Source organism: Rhinoderma darwinii, chromosome 3 (genome assembly GCF_050947455.1).
Source record: "Rhinoderma darwinii isolate aRhiDar2 chromosome 3, aRhiDar2.hap1, whole genome shotgun sequence".
Taxonomy (NCBI): domain Eukaryota; kingdom Metazoa; phylum Chordata; class Amphibia; order Anura; family Rhinodermatidae; genus Rhinoderma; species Rhinoderma darwinii.
Window position 1 is genome coordinate 76,873,621 of NC_134689.1, and position 19,172 is coordinate 76,892,792.

Sequence of the window (19,172 nt, forward strand, 5' to 3'; positions counted from 1 at the left end):
CCCTGGGAGGTACCCAGCAGTAGTTTAGTTGAGTTCCATTCTCTATAACATTCACTCAAGTAAGCAGAGGAATCTGTATTGTCTTACATAGTTACTTAAATATGAAATAGAAAATAGAAAGATTAGTACTGTTTCTTGTCCATTTCCATCATGTAGTTATTGGTTTATGATTAACAGTGCTGTAAAAAAGAGGTCCTGAAGAACCCTTGTTCTTGCTTTAACCTGAAAATACAGAAAAACTACCCTGGGAGGTACCCAGCAGTAGTTTAGTGGAGTTCCATTCTCTATAACATTCACTCAAGTAAGCAGAGGAATCGGTATTGTCTTACATAGTTTACTTAAATATGAGTATTCAAAAGTGGGATTTACATCCACGCCTTCACGAGAGACTGCTCGGTCATCCTATCCTACACAAATAAGAAAACTTTCAAGATTGGATGCCAAGCCAGTCATCTGAAGAGTCTAACATTTTGGGGCGTGTTTTGGCATAGTGGGTTTTTTCACTAGTGCTGTCAGAATGACATTGCAGTGTGTTTAATGAAAGTTGTATTGTCAGAAGTGGGATTTGAACCCACGCCTCCAGGGGAGACTGCGACCTGAACGCAGCGCCTTAGACCGCTCGGCCATCCTGACTTATCGAAAAGCCAAGCCTTTCAGAAATGGAAGAAAAAACCGTCATGTTAAGGGTCCAGTTTTTGGGAATTTAAAATAGAAAGATTAGAACTGTTTCTTGTCCATTTCCATCATGTAGTTATTGGTTTATGATTAACAGTGCTGTAAAAAAGAGGTCCTGAAGAACCCTTGTTCTTGCTTTAACCTGAAAATACAGAAAAACTACCCTGGGAGGTACCCAGCAGTAGTTTAGTGGAGTTCCATTCTCTATAACATTCACTCAAGTAAGCAGAGGAATCGGTATTGTCTTACATAGTTTACTTAAATATGAGTATTCAAAAGTGGGATTTAAATCCACGCCTTCACGAGAGACTGCTCGGTCATCCTATCCTACACAAATAAGAAAACTTTCAAGATTGGATGCCAAGCCAGTCATCTGAAGAGTCTAACATTTTGGGGCGTGTTTTGGCATAGTGGGTTTTTTCACTAGCGCTGTCGGAATGACATTGCAGTGTGTTTAATAAAAGTTGTATTGTCAGAAGTGGGATTTGAACCCACGCCTCCAGGGGAGACTGCGACCTGAACGCAGCACCTTAGACCGCTCGGCCATCCTGACTTATAGAAAAGTTAAGCCTTTCAGAAATGGAAGAAAAAACCGTCATGTTAAGGGTCCAGTTTTTGGGAATTTAAAATAGAAAGATTAGAACTGTTTCTTGTCCATTTCCATCATGTAGTTATTGGTTTATGATTAACAGTGCTGTAACAAAGAGGTCCTGAAGAACCCTTGTTCTTGTTTTAACCTGAAAATACAGAAAAACTACCCTGGGAGGTACCCAGCAGTAGTTTAGTGGAGTTCCATTCTCTATAACATTCACTCAAGTAAGCAGAGGAATCTGTATTGTCTTACATAGTTACTTAAATATGAAATAGAAAATAGAAAGATTAGTACTGTTTCTTTTCCATTTCCATCATGTAGTTATTGGTTTATGATTAACAGTGCTGTAAAAAAGAGGTCCTGAAGAACCCTTGTTCTTGCTTTAACCTGAAAATACAGAAAAACTACCCTGGGAGGTACCCAGCAGTAGTTTAGTGGAGTTCCATTCTCTATAACATTCACTCAAGTAAGCAGAGGAATCGGTATTGTCTTACATAGTTTACTTAAATATGAGTATTCAAAAGTGGGATTTAAATCCACGCCTTCACGAGAGACTGCTCGGTCATCCTATCCTACACAAATAAGAAAACTTTCAAGATTGGATGCCAAGCCAGTCATCTGAAGAGTCTAACATTTTGGGGCGTGTTTTGGCATAGTGGGTTTTTTCACTAGCGCTGTCGGAATGACATTGCAGTGTGTTTAATAAAAGTTGTATTGTCAGAAGTGGGATTTGAACCCACGCCTCCAGGGGAGACTGCGACCTGAACGCAGCGCCTTAGACCGCTCGGCCATCCTGACTTATAGAAAAGCCAAGCCTTTCAGAAATGGAAGAAAAAACCGTCATGTTAAGGGTCCAGTTTTTGGGAATTTAAAATAGAAAGATTAGAACTGTTTCTTGTCCATTTCCATCATGTAGTTATTGGTTTATGATTAACAGTGCTGTAACAAAGAGGTCCTGAAGAACCCTTGTTCTTGCTTTAACCTGAAAATACAGAAAAACTACCCTGGGAGGTACCCAGCAGTAGTTTAGTTGAGTTCCATTCTCTATAACATTCACTCAAGTAAGCAGAGGAATCTGTATTGTCTTACATAGTTACTTAAATATGAAATAGAAAATAGAAAGATTAGTACTGTTTCTTGTCCATTTCCATCATGTAGTTATTGGTTTATGATTAACAGTGCTGTAAAAAAGAGGTCCTGAAGAACCCTTGTTCTTGCTTTAACCTGAAAATACAGAAAAACTACCCTGGGAGGTACCCAGCAGTAGTTTAGTGGAGTTCCATTCTCTATAACATTCACTCAAGTAAGCAGAGGAATCGGTATTGTCTTACATAGTTTACTTAAATATGAGTATTCAAAAGTGGGATTTAAATTCACGCCTTCACGAGAGACTGCTCGGTCATCCTATCCTACACAAATAAGAAAACTTTCAAGATTAGATGCCAAGCCAGTCATCTGAAGAGTCTAACATTTTGGGGCGTGTTTTGGCATAGTGGGTTTTTTCACTAGCGCTGTCGGAATGACATTGCAGTGTGTTTAATAAAAGTTGTATTGTCAGAAGTGGGATTTGAACCCACGCCTCCAGGGGAGACTGCGACCTGAACGCAGCGCCTCAGACCGCTCGGCCATCCTGACTTATAGAAAAGCTAAGCCTTTCAGAAATGGAAGAAAAAACCGTCATGTTAAGGGTCCAGTTTTTGGGAATTTAAAATAGAAAGATTAGAACTGTTTCTTGTCCATTTCCATCATGTAGTTATTGGTTTATGATTAACAGTGCTGTAACAAAGAGGTCCTGAAGAACCCTTGTTCTTGCTTTAACCTGAAAATACAGAAAAACTACCCTGGGAGGTACCCAGCAGTAGTTTAGTGGAGTTCCATTCTCTATAACATTCACTCAAGTAAGCAGAGGAATCTGTATTGTCTTACATAGTTTACTTAAATATGAGTATTCAAAAGTGGGATTTAAATTCACGCCTTCACGAGAGACTGCTCGGTCATCCTATCCTACACAAATAAGAAAACTTTCAAGATTAGATGCCAAGCCAGTCATCTGAAGAGTCTAACATTTTGGGGCGTGTTTTGGCATAGTGGGTTTTTTTCACTAGCGCTGTCGGAATGACATTGCAGTGTGTTTAATAAAAGTTGTATTGTCAGAAGTGGGATTTAAACCCACGCCTCCAGGGGAGACTGCGACCTGAACGCAGCGCCTTAGACCGCTCGGCCATCCTGACTTATAGAAAAGCTAAGCCTTTCAGAAATGGAAGAAAAAACCGTCATGTTAAGGGTCCAGTTTTTGGGAATTTAAAATAGAAAGATTAGAACTGTTTCTTGTCCATTTCCATCATGTAGTTATTGGTTTATGATTAACAGTGCTGTAACAAAGAGGTCCTGAAGAACCCTTGTTCTTGCTTTAACCTGAAAATACAGAAAAACTACCCTGGGAGGTACCCAGCAGTAGTTTAGTGGAGTTCCATTCTCTATAACATTCACTCAAGTAAGCAGAGGAATCTGTATTGTCTTACATAGTTTACTTAAATATGAGTATTCAAAAGTGGGATTTAAATACACGCCTTCACGAGAGACTGCTCGGTCATCCTATCCTACACAAATAAGAAAACTTTCAAGATTGGATGCCAAGCCAGTCATCTGAAGAGTCTAACATTTTGGGGCGTGTTTTGGCATAGTGGGTTTTTTCACTAGCGCTGTCAGAATGACATTGCAGTGTGTTTAAGAAAAGTTGTATTGTCAGAAGTGGGATTTGAACCCACGCCTCCAGGGGAGACTGCGACCTGAACGCAGCGCCTTAGACCGCTCGGCCATCCTGACTTATAGAAAAGCTTAGCCTTTCAGATATGGAAGAAAAAACAGTCATGTTAAGGGTCCAGTTTTTGGGAATTTAAAATAGAAAGATTAGAACTGTTTCTTGTCCATTTCCATCATGTAGTTATTGGTTTATGATTAACAGTGCTGTAACAAAGAGGTCCTGAAGAACCCTTGTTCTTGCTTTAACCTGAAAATACAGAAAAACTACCCTGGGAGGTACCCAGCAGTAGTTTAGTGGAGTTCCATTCTCTATAACATTCACTCAAGTAAGATTAGAACTGTTTCTTGTCCATTTCCATCATGTAGTTATTGGTTTATGATTAACAGTGTTGTAACAAAGAGGTCCTGAAGAACCCTTGTTCTTGCTTTAACCTGAAAATACAGAAAAACTACCCTGGGAGGTACCCAGCAGTAGTTTAGTGGAGTTCCATTCTCTATAACATTCACTCAAGTAAGCAGAGGAATCTGTATTGTCTTACATAGTTTACTTAAATATGAGTATTCAAAAGTGGGATTTAAATCCACGCCTTCACGAGAGACTGCTCGGTCATCCTATCCTACACAAATAAGAAAACTTTCAAGATTGGATGCCAAGCCAGTCATCTGAAGAGTCTAACATTTTGGGGCGTGTTTTGGCATAGTGGGTTTTTTCACTAGCGCTGTCGGAATGACATTGCAGTGTGTTTAAGAAAAGTTGTATTGTCAGAAGTGGGATTTGAACCCACGCCTCCAGGGGAGACTGCGACCTGAACGCAGCGCCTTAGACCGCTCGGCCATCCTGACTTATAGAAAAGCCAAGCCTTTCAGATATGGAAGAAAAAACAGTCATGTTAAGGGTCCAGTTTTTGGGAATTTAAAATAGAAAGATTAGAACTGTTTCTTGTCCATTTCCATCATGTAGTTATTGGTTTATGATTAACAGTGCTGTAACAAAGAGGTCCTGAAGAACCCTTGTTCTTGCTTTAACCTGAAAATACAGAAAAACTACCCTGGGAGGTACCCAGCAGTAGTTTAGTGGAGTTCCATTCTCTATAACATTCACTCAAGTAAGCAGAGGAATCTGTATTGTCTTACATAGTTACTTAAATATGAAATAGAAAATAGAAAGATTAGTACTGTTTCTTGTCCATTTCCATCATGTAGTTATTGGTTTATGATTAACAGTGCTGTAACAAAGAGGTCCTGAAGAACCCTTGTTCTTGCTTTAACCTGAAAATACAGAAAAACTACCCTGGGAGGTACCCAGCAGTAGTTTAGTGGAGTTCCATTCTCTATAACATTCACTCAAGTAAGCAGAGGAATCTGTATTGTCTTACATAGTTTACTTAAATATGAGTATTCAAAAGTGGGATTTAAATACACGCCTTCACGAGAGACTGCTCGGTCATCCTATCCTACACAAATAAGAAAACTTTCAAGATTGGATGCCAAGCCAGTCATCTGAAGAGTCTAACATTTTGGGGCGTGTTTTGGCATAGTGGGTTTTTTCACTAGCGCTGTCAGAATGACATTGCAGTGTGTTTAAGAAAAGGTGTATTGTCAGAAGTGGGATTTGAACCCACGCCTCCAGGGGAGACTGCGACCTGAACGCAGCGCCTTAGACCGCTCGGCCATCCTGACTTATAGAAAAGCTTAGCCTTTCAGATATGGAAGAAAAAACAGTCATGTTAAGGGTCCAGTTTTTGGGAATTTAAAATAGAAAGATTAGAACTGTTTCTTGTCCATTTCCATCATGTAGTTATTGGTTTATGATTAACAGTGCTGTAACAAAGAGGTCCTGAAGAACCCTTGTTCTTGCTTTAACCTGAAAATACAGAAAAACTACCCTGGGAGGTACCCAGCAGTAGTTTAGTGGAGTTCCATTCTCTATAACATTCACTCAAGTAAGCAGAGGAATCTGTATTGTCTTACATAGTTACTTAAATATGAAATAGAAAATAGAAAGATTAGTACTGTTTCTTGTCCATTTCCATCATGTAGTTATTGGTTTATGATTAACAGTGCTGTAAAAAAAGAGGTCCTGAAGAACCCTTGTTATTGCTTTAACCTGAAAATACAGAAAAACTACCCTGGGAGGTACCCAGCAGTAGTTTAGTGGAGTTCCATTCTCTATAACATTCACTCAAGTAAGATTAGAACTGTTTCTTGTCCATTTCCATCATGTAGTTATTGGTTTATGATTAACAGTGTTGTAACAAAGAGGTCCTGAAGAACCCTTGTTCTTGCTTTAACCTGAAAATACAGAAAAACTACCCTGGGAGGTACCCAGCAGTAGTTTAGTGGAGTTCCATTCTCTATAACATTCACTCAAGTAAGCAGAGGAATCTGTATTGTCTTACATAGTTACTTAAATATGAAATAGAAAATAGAAAGATTAGTACTGTTTCTTGTCCATTTCCATCATGTAGTTATTGGTTTATGATTAACAGTGCTGTAAAAAAGAGGTCCTGAAGAACCCTTGTTCTTGCTTTAACCTGAAAATACAGAAAAACTACCCTGGGAGGTACCCAGCAGTAGTTTAGTGGAGTTCCATTCTCTATAACATTCACTCAAGTAAGCAGAGGAATCGGTATTGTCTTACATAGTTTACTTAAATATGAGTATTCAAAAGTGGGATTTAAATCCACGCCTTCACGAGAGACTGCTCGGTCATCCTATCCTACACAAATAAGAAAACTTTCAAGATTGGATGCCAAGCCAGTCATCTGAAGAGTCTAACATTTTGGGGCGTGTTTTGGCATAGTGGGTTTTTTCACTAGCGCTGTCGGAATGACATTGCAGTGTGTTTAATAAAAGTTGTATTGTCAGAAGTGGGATTTGAACCCACGCCTCCAGGGGAGACTGCGACCTGAACGCAGCACCTTAGACCGCTCGGCCATCCTGACTTATAGAAAAGTTAAGCCTTTCAGAAATGGAAGAAAAATCCGTCATGTTAAGGGTCCAGTTTTTGGGAATTTAAAATACAAAGATTAGAACTGTTTCTTGTCCATTTCCATCATGTAGTTATTGGTTTATGATTAACAGTGCTGTAACAAAGAGGTCCTGAAGAACCCTTGTTCTTGCTTTAACCTGAAAATACAGAAAAACTACCCTGGGAGGTACCCAGCAGTAGTTTAGTGGAGTTCCATTCTCTATAACATTCACTCAAGTAAGCAGAGGAATCTGTATTGTCTTACATAGTTACTTAAATATGAAATAGAAAATAGAAAGATTAGTACTGTTTCTTGTCCATTTCCATCATGTAGTTATTGGTTTATGATTAACAGTGCTGTAAAAAAGAGGTCCTGAAGAACCCTTGTTCTTGCTTTAACCTGAAAATACAGAAAAACTACCCTGGGAGGTACCCAGCAGTAGTTTAGTGGAGTTCCATTCTCTATAACATTCACTCAAGTAAGCAGAGGAATCGGTATTGTCTTACATAGTTTACTTAAATATGAGTATTCAAAAGTGGGATTTAAATCCACGCCTTCACGAGAGACTGCTCGGTCATCCTATCCTACACAAATAAGAAAACTTTCAAGATTGGATGCCAAGCCAGTCATCTGAAGAGTCTAACATTTTGGGGCGTGTTTTGGCATAGTGGGTTTTTTCACTAGCGCTGTCGGAATGACATTGCAGTGTGTTTAATAAAAGTTGTATTGTCAGAAGTGGGATTTGAACCCACGCCTCCAGGGGAGACTGCGACCTGAACGCAGCACCTTAGACCGCTCGGCCATCCTGACTTATAGAAAAGTTAAGCCTTTCAGAAATGGAAGAAAAAACCGTCATGTTAAGGGTCCAGTTTTTGGGAATTTAAAATAGAAAGATTAGAACTGTTTCTTGTCCATTTCCATCATGTAGTTATTGGTTTATGATTAACAGTGCTGTAACAAAGAGGTCCTGAAGAACCCTTGTTCTTGTTTTAACCTGAAAATACAGAAAAACTACCCTGGGAGGTACCCAGCAGTAGTTTAGTGGAGTTCCATTCTCTATAACATTCACTCAAGTAAGCAGAGGAATCTGTATTGTCTTACATAGTTACTTAAATATGAAATAGAAAATAGAAAGATTAGTACTGTTTCTTTTCCATTTCCATCATGTAGTTATTGGTTTATGATTAACAGTGCTGTAAAAAAGAGGTCCTGAAGAACCCTTGTTCTTGCTTTAACCTGAAAATACAGAAAAACTACCCTGGGAGGTACCCAGCAGTAGTTTAGTGGAGTTCCATTCTCTATAACATTCACTCAAGTAAGCAGAGGAATCGGTATTGTCTTACATAGTTTACTTAAATATGAGTATTCAAAAGTGGGATTTAAATCCACGCCTTCACGAGAGACTGCTCGGTCATCCTATCCTACACAAATAAGAAAACTTTCAAGATTGGATGCCAAGCCAGTCATCTGAAGAGTCTAACATTTTGGGGCGTGTTTTGGCATAGTGGGTTTTTTCACTAGCGCTGTCGGAATGACATTGCAGTGTGTTTAATAAAAGTTGTATTGTCAGAAGTGGGATTTGAACCCACGCCTCCAGGGGAGACTGCGACCTGAACGCAGCGCCTTAGACCGCTCGGCCATCCTGACTTATAGAAAAGCCAAGCCTTTCAGAAATGGAAGAAAAAACCGTCATGTTAAGGGTCCAGTTTTTGGGAATTTAAAATAGAAAGATTAGAACTGTTTCTTGTCCATTTCCATCATGTAGTTATTGGTTTATGATTAACAGTGCTGTAACAAAGAGGTCCTGAAGAACCCTTGTTCTTGCTTTAACCTGAAAATACAGAAAAACTACCCTGGGAGGTACCCAGCAGTAGTTTAGTTGAGTTCCATTCTCTATAACATTCACTCAAGTAAGCAGAGGAATCTGTATTGTCTTACATAGTTACTTAAATATGAAATAGAAAATAGAAAGATTAGTACTGTTTCTTGTCCATTTCCATCATGTAGTTATTGGTTTATGATTAACAGTGCTGTAAAAAAGAGGTCCTGAAGAACCCTTGTTCTTGCTTTAACCTGAAAATACAGAAAAACTACCCTGGGAGGTACCCAGCAGTAGTTTAGTGGAGTTCCATTCTCTATAACATTCACTCAAGTAAGCAGAGGAATCGGTATTGTCTTACATAGTTTACTTAAATATGAGTATTCAAAAGTGGGATTTAAATTCACGCCTTCACGAGAGACTGCTCGGTCATCCTATCCTACACAAATAAGAAAACTTTCAAGATTAGATGCCAAGCCAGTCATCTGAAGAGTCTAACATTTTGGGGCGTGTTTTGGCATAGTGGGTTTTTTCACTAGCGCTGTCGGAATGACATTGCAGTGTGTTTAATAAAAGTTGTATTGTCAGAAGTGGGATTTGAACCCACGCCTCCAGGGGAGACTGCGACCTGAACGCAGCGCCTCAGACCGCTCGGCCATCCTGACTTATAGAAAAGCTAAGCCTTTCAGAAATGGAAGAAAAAACCGTCATGTTAAGGGTCCAGTTTTTGGGAATTTAAAATAGAAAGATTAGAACTGTTTCTTGTCCATTTCCATCATGTAGTTATTGGTTTATGATTAACAGTGCTGTAACAAAGAGGTCCTGAAGAACCCTTGTTCTTGCTTTAACCTGAAAATACAGAAAAACTACCCTGGGAGGTACCCAGCAGTAGTTTAGTGGAGTTCCATTCTCTATAACATTCACTCAAGTAAGCAGAGGAATCTGTATTGTCTTACATAGTTTACTTAAATATGAGTATTCAAAAGTGGGATTTAAATTCACGCCTTCACGAGAGACTGCTCGGTCATCCTATCCTACACAAATAAGAAAACTTTCAAGATTAGATGCCAAGCCAGTCATCTGAAGAGTCTAACATTTTGGGGCGTGTTTTGGCATAGTGGGTTTTTTTCACTAGCGCTGTCGGAATGACATTGCAGTGTGTTTAATAAAAGTTGTATTGTCAGAAGTGGGATTTAAACCCACGCCTCCAGGGGAGACTGCGACCTGAACGCAGCGCCTTAGACCGCTCGGCCATCCTGACTTATAGAAAAGCTAAGCCTTTCAGAAATGGAAGAAAAAACCGTCATGTTAAGGGTCCAGTTTTTGGGAATTTAAAATAGAAAGATTAGAACTGTTTCTTGTCCATTTCCATCATGTAGTTATTGGTTTATGATTAACAGTGCTGTAACAAAGAGGTCCTGAAGAACCCTTGTTCTTGCTTTAACCTGAAAATACAGAAAAACTACCCTGGGAGGTACCCAGCAGTAGTTTAGTGGAGTTCCATTCTCTATAACATTCACTCAAGTAAGCAGAGGAATCTGTATTGTCTTACATAGTTTACTTAAATATGAGTATTCAAAAGTGGGATTTAAATACACGCCTTCACGAGAGACTGCTCGGTCATCCTATCCTACACAAATAAGAAAACTTTCAAGATTGGATGCCAAGCCAGTCATCTGAAGAGTCTAACATTTTGGGGCGTGTTTTGGCATAGTGGGTTTTTTCACTAGCGCTGTCAGAATGACATTGCAGTGTGTTTAAGAAAAGTTGTATTGTCAGAAGTGGGATTTGAACCCACGCCTCCAGGGGAGACTGCGACCTGAACGCAGCGCCTTAGACCGCTCGGCCATCCTGACTTATAGAAAAGCTTAGCCTTTCAGATATGGAAGAAAAAACAGTCATGTTAAGGGTCCAGTTTTTGGGAATTTAAAATAGAAAGATTAGAACTGTTTCTTGTCCATTTCCATCATGTAGTTATTGGTTTATGATTAACAGTGCTGTAACAAAGAGGTCCTGAAGAACCCTTGTTCTTGCTTTAACCTGAAAATACAGAAAAACTACCCTGGGAGGTACCCAGCAGTAGTTTAGTGGAGTTCCATTCTCTATAACATTCACTCAAGTAAGATTAGAACTGTTTCTTGTCCATTTCCATCATGTAGTTATTGGTTTATGATTAACAGTGTTGTAACAAAGAGGTCCTGAAGAACCCTTGTTCTTGCTTTAACCTGAAAATACAGAAAAACTACCCTGGGAGGTACCCAGCAGTAGTTTAGTGGAGTTCCATTCTCTATAACATTCACTCAAGTAAGCAGAGGAATCTGTATTGTCTTACATAGTTTACTTAAATATGAGTATTCAAAAGTGGGATTTAAATCCACGCCTTCACGAGAGACTGCTCGGTCATCCTATCCTACACAAATAAGAAAACTTTCAAGATTGGATGCCAAGCCAGTCATCTGAAGAGTCTAACATTTTGGGGCGTGTTTTGGCATAGTGGGTTTTTTCACTAGCGCTGTCGGAATGACATTGCAGTGTGTTTAAGAAAAGTTGTATTGTCAGAAGTGGGATTTGAACCCACGCCTCCAGGGGAGACTGCGACCTGAACGCAGCGCCTTAGACCGCTCGGCCATCCTGACTTATAGAAAAGCCAAGCCTTTCAGATATGGAAGAAAAAACAGTCATGTTAAGGGTCCAGTTTTTGGGAATTTAAAATAGAAAGATTAGAACTGTTTCTTGTCCATTTCCATCATGTAGTTATTGGTTTATGATTAACAGTGCTGTAACAAAGAGGTCCTGAAGAACCCTTGTTCTTGCTTTAACCTGAAAATACAGAAAAACTACCCTGGGAGGTACCCAGCAGTAGTTTAGTGGAGTTCCATTCTCTATAACATTCACTCAAGTAAGCAGAGGAATCTGTATTGTCTTACATAGTTACTTAAATATGAAATAGAAAATAGAAAGATTAGTACTGTTTCTTGTCCATTTCCATCATGTAGTTATTGGTTTATGATTAACAGTGCTGTAACAAAGAGGTCCTGAAGAACCCTTGTTCTTGCTTTAACCTGAAAATACAGAAAAACTACCCTGGGAGGTACCCAGCAGTTGTTTAGTGGAGTTCCATTCTCTATAACATTCACTCAAGTAAGCAGAGGAATCTGTATTGTCTTACATAGTTTACTTAAATATGAGTATTCAAAAGTGGGATTTAAATACACGCCTTCACGAGAGACTGCTCGGTCATCCTATCCTACACAAATAAGAAAACTTTCAAGATTGGATGCCAAGCCAGTCATCTGAAGAGTCTAACATTTTGGGGCGTGTTTTGGCATAGTGGGTTTTTTCACTAGCGCTGTCAGAATGACATTGCAGTGTGTTTAAGAAAAGGTGTATTGTCAGAAGTGGGATTTGAACCCACGCCTCCAGGGGAGACTGCGACCTGAACGCAGCGCCTTAGACCGCTCGGCCATCCTGACTTATAGAAAAGCTTAGCCTTTCAGATATGGAAGAAAAAACAGTCATGTTAAGGGTCCAGTTTTTGGGAATTTAAAATAGAAAGATTAGAACTGTTTCTTGTCCATTTCCATCATGTAGTTATTGGTTTATGATTAACAGTGCTGTAACAAAGAGGTCCTGAAGAACCCTTGTTCTTGCTTTAACCTGAAAATACAGAAAAACTACCCTGGGAGGTACCCAGCAGTAGTTTAGTGGAGTTCCATTCTCTATAACATTCACTCAAGTAAGCAGAGGAATCTGTATTGTCTTACATAGTTACTTAAATATGAAATAGAAAATAGAAAGATTAGTACTGTTTCTTGTCCATTTCCATCATGTAGTTATTGGTTTATGATTAACAGTGCTGTAAAAAAAGAGGTCCTGAAGAACCCTTGTTATTGCTTTAACCTGAAAATACAGAAAAACTACCCTGGGAGGTACCCAGCAGTAGTTTAGTGGAGTTCCATTCTCTATAACATTCACTCAAGTAAGATTAGAACTGTTTCTTGTCCATTTCCATCATGTAGTTATTGGTTTATGATTAACAGTGTTGTAACAAAGAGGTCCTGAAGAACCCTTGTTCTTGCTTTAACCTGAAAATACAGAAAAACTACCCTGGGAGGTACCCAGCAGTAGTTTAGTGGAGTTCCATTCTCTATAACATTCACTCAAGTAAGCAGAGGAATCTGTATTGTCTTACATAGTTACTTAAATATGAAATAGAAAATAGAAAGATTAGTACTGTTTCTTGTCCATTTCCATCATGTAGTTATTGGTTTATGATTAACAGTGCTGTAAAAAAGAGGTCCTGAAGAACCCTTGTTCTTGCTTTAACCTGAAAATACAGAAAAACTACCCTGGGAGGTACCCAGCAGTAGTTTAGTGGAGTTCCATTCTCTATAACATTCACTCAAGTAAGCAGAGGAATCTGTATTGTCTTACATAGTTTACTTAAATATGAGTATTCAAAAGTGGGATTTAAATCCACGCCTTCACGAGAGACTGCTCGGTCATCCTATCCTACACAAATAAGAAAACTTTCAAGATTGGATGCCAAGCCAGTCATCTGAAGAGTCTAACATTTTGGGGCGTGTTTTGGCATAGTGGGTTTTTTCACTAGCGCTGTCGGAATGACATTGCAGTGTGTTTAAGAAAAGTTGTATTGTCAGAAGTGGGATTTGAACCCACGCCTCCAGGGGAGACTGCGACCTTAACGCAGCGCCTTAGACCGCTCGGCCATCCTGACTTATAGAAAAGCCAAGCCTTTCAGATATGGAAGAAAAAACAGTCATGTTAAGGGTCCAGTTTTTGGGAATTTAAAATAGAAAGATTAGAACTGTTTCTTGTCCATTTCCATCATGTAGTTATTGGTTTATGATTAACAGTGCTGTAACAAAGAGGTCCTGAAGAACCCTTGTTCTTGCTTTAACCTGAAAATACAGAAAAACTACCCTGGGAGGTACCCAGCAGTAGTTTAGTGGAGTTCCATTCTCTATAACATTCACTCAAGTAAGCAGAGGAATCTGTATTGTCTTACATAGTTACTTAAATATGAAATAGAAAATAGAAAGATTAGTACTGTTTCTTGTCCATTTCCATCATGTAGTTATTGGTTTATGATTAACAGTGCTGTAAAAAAGAGGTCCTGAAGAACCCTTGTTCTTGCTTTAACCTGAAAATACAGAAAAACTACCCTGGGAGGTACCCAGCAGTAGTTTAGTGGAGTTCCATTCTCTATAACATTCACTCAAGTAAGATTAGAACTGTTTCTTGTCCATTTCCATCATGTAGTTATTGGTTTATGATTAACAGTGTTGTAACAAAGAGGTCCTGAAGAACCCTTGTTCTTGCTTTAACCTGAAAATACAGAAAAACTACCCTGGGAGGTACCCAGCAGTAGTTTAGTGGAGTTCCATTCTCTATAACATTCACTCAAGTAAGCAGAGGAATCTGTATTGTCTTACATAGTTTACTTAAATATGAGTATTCAAAAGTGGGATTTAAATCCACGCCTTCACGAGAGACTGCTCGGTCATCCTATCCTACACAAATAAGAAAACTTTCAAGATTGGATGCCAAGCCAGTCATCTGAAGAGTCTAACATTTTGGGGCGTGTTTTGGCATAGTGGGTTTTTTCACTAGCGCTGTCGGAATGACATTGCAGTGTGTTTAAGAAAAGTTGTATTGTCAGAAGTGGGATTTGAACCCACGCCTCCAGGGGAGACTGCGACCTTAACGCAGCGCCTTAGACCGCTCGGCCATCCTGACTTATAGAAAAGCCAAGCCTTTCAGATATGGAAGAAAAAACAGTCATGTTAAGGGTCCAGTTTTTGGGAATTTAAAATAGAAAGATTAGAACTGTTTCTTGTCCATTTCCATCATGTAGTTATTGGTTTATGATTAACAGTGCTGTAACAAAGAGGTCCTGAAGAACCCTTGTTCTTGCTTTAACCTGAAAATACAGAAAAACTACCCTGGGAGGTACCCAGCAGTAGTTTAGTGGAGTTCCATTCTCTATAACATTCACTCAAGTAAGCAGAGGAATCTGTATTGTCTTACATAGTTACTTAAATATGAAATAGAAAATAGAAAGATTAGTACTGTTTCTTGTCCATTTCCATCATGTAGTTATTGGTTTATGATTAACAGTGCTGTAAAAAAGAGGTCCTGAAGAACCCTTGTTCTTGCTTTAACCTGAAAATACAGAAAAACTACCCTGGGAGGTACCCAGCAGTAGTTTAGTGGAGTTCCATTCTCTATAACATTCACTCAAGTAAGCAGAGGAATCGGTATTGTCTTACATAGTTTACTTAAATATGAGTATTCAAAAGTGGGATTTAAATTCACGCCTTCACGAGAGACTGCTCGGTCATCCTATCCTACACAAATAAGAAAACTTTCAAGATTAGATGCCAAGCCAGTCATCTGAAGAGTCTAACATTTTGGGGCATGTTTTGGCATAGTGGGTTTTTTCACTAGCGCTGTCGGAATGACATTGCAGTGTGTTTAATAAATGTTGTATTGTCAGAAGTGGGATTTGAACCCACGCCTCCAGGGGAGACTGCGACCTGAACGCAGCGCCTTAGACCGCTCGGCCATCCTGACTTATAGAAAAGCCAAGCCTTTCAGATATGGAAGAAAAAACAGTCATGTTAAGGGTCCAGTTTTTGGGAATTTAAAATAGAAAGATTAGAACTGTTTCTTGTCCATTTCCATCATGTAGTTATTGGTTTATGATTAACAGTGCTGTAACAAAGAGGTCCTGAAGAACCCTTGTTCTTGCTTTAACCTGAAAATACAGAAAAACTACCCTGGGAGGTACCCAGCAGTAGTTTAGTGGAGTTCCATTCTCTATAACATTCACTCAAGTAAGCAGAGGAATCTGTATTGTCTTACATAGTTACTTAAATATGAAATAGAAAATAGAAAGATTAGTACTGTTTCTTGTCCATTTCCATCATGTAGTTATTGGTTTATGATTAACAGTGCTGTAAAAAAGAGGTCCTGAAGAACCCTTGTTCTTGCTTTAACCTGAAAATACAGAAAAACTACCCTGGGAGGTACCCAGCAGTAGTTTAGTGGAGTTCCATTCTCTATAACATTCACTCAAGTAAGCAGAGGAATCGGTATTGTCTTACATAGTTTACTTAAATATGAGTATTCAAAAGTGGGATTTAAATTCACGCCTTCACGAGAGACTGCTCGGTCATCCTATCCTACACAAATAAGAAAACTTTCAAGATTAGATGCCAAGCCAGTCATCTGAAGAGTCTAACATTTTGGGGCCTGTTTTGGCATAGTGGGTTTTTTCACTAGCGCTGTCGGAATGACATTGCAGTGTGTTTAATAAAAGTTGTATTGTCAGAAGTGGGATTTGAACCCACACCTCCAGGGGAGACTGCGACCTGAACGCAGCGCCTTAGACCGCTCGGCCATCCTGACTTATAGAAAAGCCAAGCCTTTCAGATATGGAAGAAAAAACAGTCATGTTAAGGGTCCAGTTTTTGGGAATTTAAAATAGAAAGATTAGAACTGTTTCTTGTCCATTTCCATCATGTAGTTATTGGTTTATGATTAACAGTGCTGTAACAAAGAGGTCCTGAAGAACCCTTGTTCTTGCTTTAACCTGAAAATACAGAAAAACTACCCTGGGAGGTACCCAGCAGTAGTTTAGTGGAGTTCCATTCTCTATAACATTCACTCAAGTAAGCAGAGGAATCTGTATTGTCTTACATAGTTACTTAAATATGAAATAGAAAATAGAAAGATTAGTACTGTTTCTTGTCCATTTCCATCATGTAGTTATTGGTTTATGATTAACAGTGCTGTAAAAAAGAGGTCCTGAAGAACCCTTGTTCTTGCTTTAACCTGAAAATACAGAAAAACTACCCTGGGAGGTACCCAGCAGTAGTTTAGTGGAGTTCCATTCTCTATAACATTCACTCAAGTAAGCAGAGGAATCGGTATTGTCTTACATAGTTTACTTAAATATGAGTATTCAAAAGTGGGATTTAAATTCACGCCTTCACGAGAGACTGCTCGGTCATCCTATCCTACACAAATAAGAAAACTTTCAAGATTAGATGCAGGGCCAGTCATCTGAAGAGTCTAACATTTTGGGGCGTGTTTTGGCATAGTGGGTTTTTTCACTAGCGCTGTCGGAATGACATTGCAGTGTGTTTAATAAAAGTTGTATTGTCAGAAGTGGGATTTGAACCCACACCTCCAGGGGAGACTGCGACCTGAACGCAGCGCCTTAGACCGCTCGGCCATCCTGACTTATAGAAAAGCCAAGCCTTTCAGATATGGAAGAAAAAACAGTCATGTTAAGGGTCCAGTTTTTGGGAATTTAAAATAGAAAGATTAGAACTGTTTCTTGTCCATTTCCATCATGTAGTTATTGGTTTATGATTAACAGTGCTGTAACAAAGAGGTCCTGAAGAACCCTTGTTCTTGCTTTAACCTGAAAATACAGAAAAACTACCCTGGGAGGTACCCAGCAGTAGTTTAGTGGAGTTCCATTCTCTATAACATTCACTCAAGTAAGCAGAGGAATCTGTATTGTCTTACATAGTTACTTAAATATGAAATAGAAAATAGAAAGATTAGTACTGTTTCTTGTCCATTTCCATCATGTAGTTATTGGTTTATGATTAACAGTGCTGTAAAAAAGAGGTCCTGAAGAACCCTTGTTCTTGCTTTAACCTGAAAATACAGAAAAACTACCCTGGGAGGTACCCAGCAGTAGTTTAGTGGAGTTCCATTCTCTATAACATTCACTCAAGTAAGCAGAGGAATCTGTATTGTCTTACATAGTTTACTTAAATATGAGTATTCAAAAGTGGGATTTAAATCCACGCCTTCACGAGAGACTGCTCGGTCATCCTATCCTACACAAATAAGAAAACTTTCAAGATTGGATGCCAAGCCAGTCATCTGAAGAGTCTAACATTTTGGGGCGTGTTTTGGCATAGTGGGTTTTTTCACTAGCGCTGTCGGAATGACATTGCAGTGTGTTTAAGAAAAGTTGTATTGTCAGAAGTGGGATTTGAACCCACACCTCCAGGGGAGACTGCGACCTTAACGCAGCGCCTTAGACCGCTCGGCCATCCTGACTTATAGAAAAGCCAAGCCTTTCAGATATGGAAGAAAAAACAGTCATGTTAAGGGTCCAGTTTTTGGGAATTTAAAATAGAAAGATTAGAACTGTTTCTTGTCCATTTCCATCATGTAGTTATTGGTTTATGATTAACAGTGCTGTAACAAAGAGGTCCTGAAGAACCCTTGTTCTTGCTTTAACCTGAAAATACAGAAAAACTACCCTGGGAGGTACCCAGCAGTAGTTTAGTGGAGTTCCATTCTCTATAACATTCACTCAAGTAAGCAGAGGAATCTGTATTGTCTTACATAGTTACTTAAATATGAAATAGAAAATAGAAAGATTAGTACTGTTTCTTGTCCATTTCCATCATGTAGTTATTGGTTTATGATTAACAGTGCTGTAAAAAAGAGGTCCTGAAGAACCCTTGTTCTTGCTTTAACCTGAAAATACAGAAAAACTACCCTGGGAGGTACCCAGCAGTAGTTTAGTGGAGTTCCATTCTCTATAACATTCACTCAAGTAAGATTAGAACTGTTTCTTGTCCATTTCCATCATGTAGTTATTGGTTTATGATTAACAGTGTTGTAACAAAGAGGTCCTGAAGAACCCTTGTTCTTGCTTTAACCTGAAAATACAGAAAAACTACCCTGGGAGGTACCCAGCAGTAGTTTAGTGGAGTTCCATTCTCTATAACATTCACTCAAGTAAGCAGAGGAATCTGTATTGTCTTACATAGTTTACTTAAATATGAGTATTCAAAAGTGGGATTTAAATCCACGCCTTCACGAGAGACTGCTCGGTCATCCTATCCTACACAAATAAGAAAACTTTCAAGATTGGATGCCAAGCCAGTCATCTGAAGAGTCTAACATTTTGGGGCGTGTTTTGGCATAGTGGGTTTTTTCACTAGCGCTGTCGGAATGACATTGCAGTGTGTTTAAGAAAAGTTGTATTGTCAGAAGTGGGATTTGAACCCACGCCTCCAGGGGAGACTGCGACCTTAACGCAGCGCCTTAGACCGCTCGGCCATCCTGACTTATAGAAAAGCCAAGCCTTTCAGATATGGAAGAAAAAACAGTCATGTTAAGGGTCCAGTTTTTGGGAATTTAAAATAGAAAGATTAGAACTGTTTCTTGTCCATTTCCATCATGTAGTTATTGGTTTATGATTAACAGTGCTGTAACAAAGAGGTCCTGAAGAACCCTTGTTCTTGCTTTAACCTGAAAATACAGAAAAACTACCCTGGGAGGTACCCAG

General features: G+C 39.2%; 21 non-coding genes across 21 annotated transcripts; all 21 read right to left on the reverse strand.

Moving 5' to 3' along the window:
• Positions 1 to 550: 550 nt before the first annotated feature.
• TRNAL-CAG (transfer RNA leucine (anticodon CAG)) lies at positions 551 to 633 on the reverse strand. The gene has a single exon. It is a non-coding gene; the product is annotated as a tRNA-Leu (tRNA).
• Positions 634 to 1,145: 512 nt separating this feature from the next.
• TRNAL-CAG (transfer RNA leucine (anticodon CAG)) lies at positions 1,146 to 1,228 on the reverse strand. Its single transcript has one exon. It is a non-coding gene; the product is annotated as a tRNA-Leu (tRNA).
• Positions 1,229 to 1,982: 754 nt separating this feature from the next.
• On the reverse strand, positions 1,983 to 2,065 carry TRNAL-CAG (transfer RNA leucine (anticodon CAG)). The gene has a single exon. It is a non-coding gene; the product is annotated as a tRNA-Leu (tRNA).
• A 1,350-nt stretch (positions 2,066 to 3,415) lies between these two features.
• TRNAL-CAG (transfer RNA leucine (anticodon CAG)) lies at positions 3,416 to 3,498 on the reverse strand. Its single transcript has one exon. It is a non-coding gene; the product is annotated as a tRNA-Leu (tRNA).
• Positions 3,499 to 4,010: 512 nt separating this feature from the next.
• On the reverse strand, positions 4,011 to 4,093 carry TRNAL-CAG (transfer RNA leucine (anticodon CAG)). Its single transcript has one exon. It is a non-coding gene; the product is annotated as a tRNA-Leu (tRNA).
• A 697-nt stretch (positions 4,094 to 4,790) lies between these two features.
• TRNAL-CAG (transfer RNA leucine (anticodon CAG)) lies at positions 4,791 to 4,873 on the reverse strand. The gene has a single exon. It is a non-coding gene; the product is annotated as a tRNA-Leu (tRNA).
• Positions 4,874 to 5,627: 754 nt separating this feature from the next.
• On the reverse strand, positions 5,628 to 5,710 carry TRNAL-CAG (transfer RNA leucine (anticodon CAG)). Its single transcript has one exon. It is a non-coding gene; the product is annotated as a tRNA-Leu (tRNA).
• A 1,182-nt stretch (positions 5,711 to 6,892) lies between these two features.
• On the reverse strand, positions 6,893 to 6,975 carry TRNAL-CAG (transfer RNA leucine (anticodon CAG)). The gene has a single exon. It is a non-coding gene; the product is annotated as a tRNA-Leu (tRNA).
• A 754-nt stretch (positions 6,976 to 7,729) lies between these two features.
• Positions 7,730 to 7,812, reverse strand: TRNAL-CAG (transfer RNA leucine (anticodon CAG)). Its single transcript has one exon. It is a non-coding gene; the product is annotated as a tRNA-Leu (tRNA).
• A 754-nt stretch (positions 7,813 to 8,566) lies between these two features.
• On the reverse strand, positions 8,567 to 8,649 carry TRNAL-CAG (transfer RNA leucine (anticodon CAG)). The gene has a single exon. It is a non-coding gene; the product is annotated as a tRNA-Leu (tRNA).
• A 1,350-nt stretch (positions 8,650 to 9,999) lies between these two features.
• TRNAL-CAG (transfer RNA leucine (anticodon CAG)) lies at positions 10,000 to 10,082 on the reverse strand. The gene has a single exon. It is a non-coding gene; the product is annotated as a tRNA-Leu (tRNA).
• A 512-nt stretch (positions 10,083 to 10,594) lies between these two features.
• Positions 10,595 to 10,677, reverse strand: TRNAL-CAG (transfer RNA leucine (anticodon CAG)). The gene has a single exon. It is a non-coding gene; the product is annotated as a tRNA-Leu (tRNA).
• A 697-nt stretch (positions 10,678 to 11,374) lies between these two features.
• On the reverse strand, positions 11,375 to 11,457 carry TRNAL-CAG (transfer RNA leucine (anticodon CAG)). The gene has a single exon. It is a non-coding gene; the product is annotated as a tRNA-Leu (tRNA).
• Positions 11,458 to 12,211: 754 nt separating this feature from the next.
• TRNAL-CAG (transfer RNA leucine (anticodon CAG)) lies at positions 12,212 to 12,294 on the reverse strand. The gene has a single exon. It is a non-coding gene; the product is annotated as a tRNA-Leu (tRNA).
• A 1,182-nt stretch (positions 12,295 to 13,476) lies between these two features.
• Positions 13,477 to 13,559, reverse strand: TRNAL-AAG (transfer RNA leucine (anticodon AAG)). The gene has a single exon. It is a non-coding gene; the product is annotated as a tRNA-Leu (tRNA).
• A 939-nt stretch (positions 13,560 to 14,498) lies between these two features.
• On the reverse strand, positions 14,499 to 14,581 carry TRNAL-AAG (transfer RNA leucine (anticodon AAG)). Its single transcript has one exon. It is a non-coding gene; the product is annotated as a tRNA-Leu (tRNA).
• Positions 14,582 to 15,335: 754 nt separating this feature from the next.
• On the reverse strand, positions 15,336 to 15,418 carry TRNAL-CAG (transfer RNA leucine (anticodon CAG)). The gene has a single exon. It is a non-coding gene; the product is annotated as a tRNA-Leu (tRNA).
• Positions 15,419 to 16,172: 754 nt separating this feature from the next.
• On the reverse strand, positions 16,173 to 16,255 carry TRNAL-CAG (transfer RNA leucine (anticodon CAG)). Its single transcript has one exon. It is a non-coding gene; the product is annotated as a tRNA-Leu (tRNA).
• Positions 16,256 to 17,009: 754 nt separating this feature from the next.
• TRNAL-CAG (transfer RNA leucine (anticodon CAG)) lies at positions 17,010 to 17,092 on the reverse strand. Its single transcript has one exon. It is a non-coding gene; the product is annotated as a tRNA-Leu (tRNA).
• Positions 17,093 to 17,846: 754 nt separating this feature from the next.
• TRNAL-AAG (transfer RNA leucine (anticodon AAG)) lies at positions 17,847 to 17,929 on the reverse strand. Its single transcript has one exon. It is a non-coding gene; the product is annotated as a tRNA-Leu (tRNA).
• Positions 17,930 to 18,868: 939 nt separating this feature from the next.
• TRNAL-AAG (transfer RNA leucine (anticodon AAG)) lies at positions 18,869 to 18,951 on the reverse strand. Its single transcript has one exon. It is a non-coding gene; the product is annotated as a tRNA-Leu (tRNA).
• Between the last annotated feature and the right edge of the window lie 221 nt (positions 18,952 to 19,172).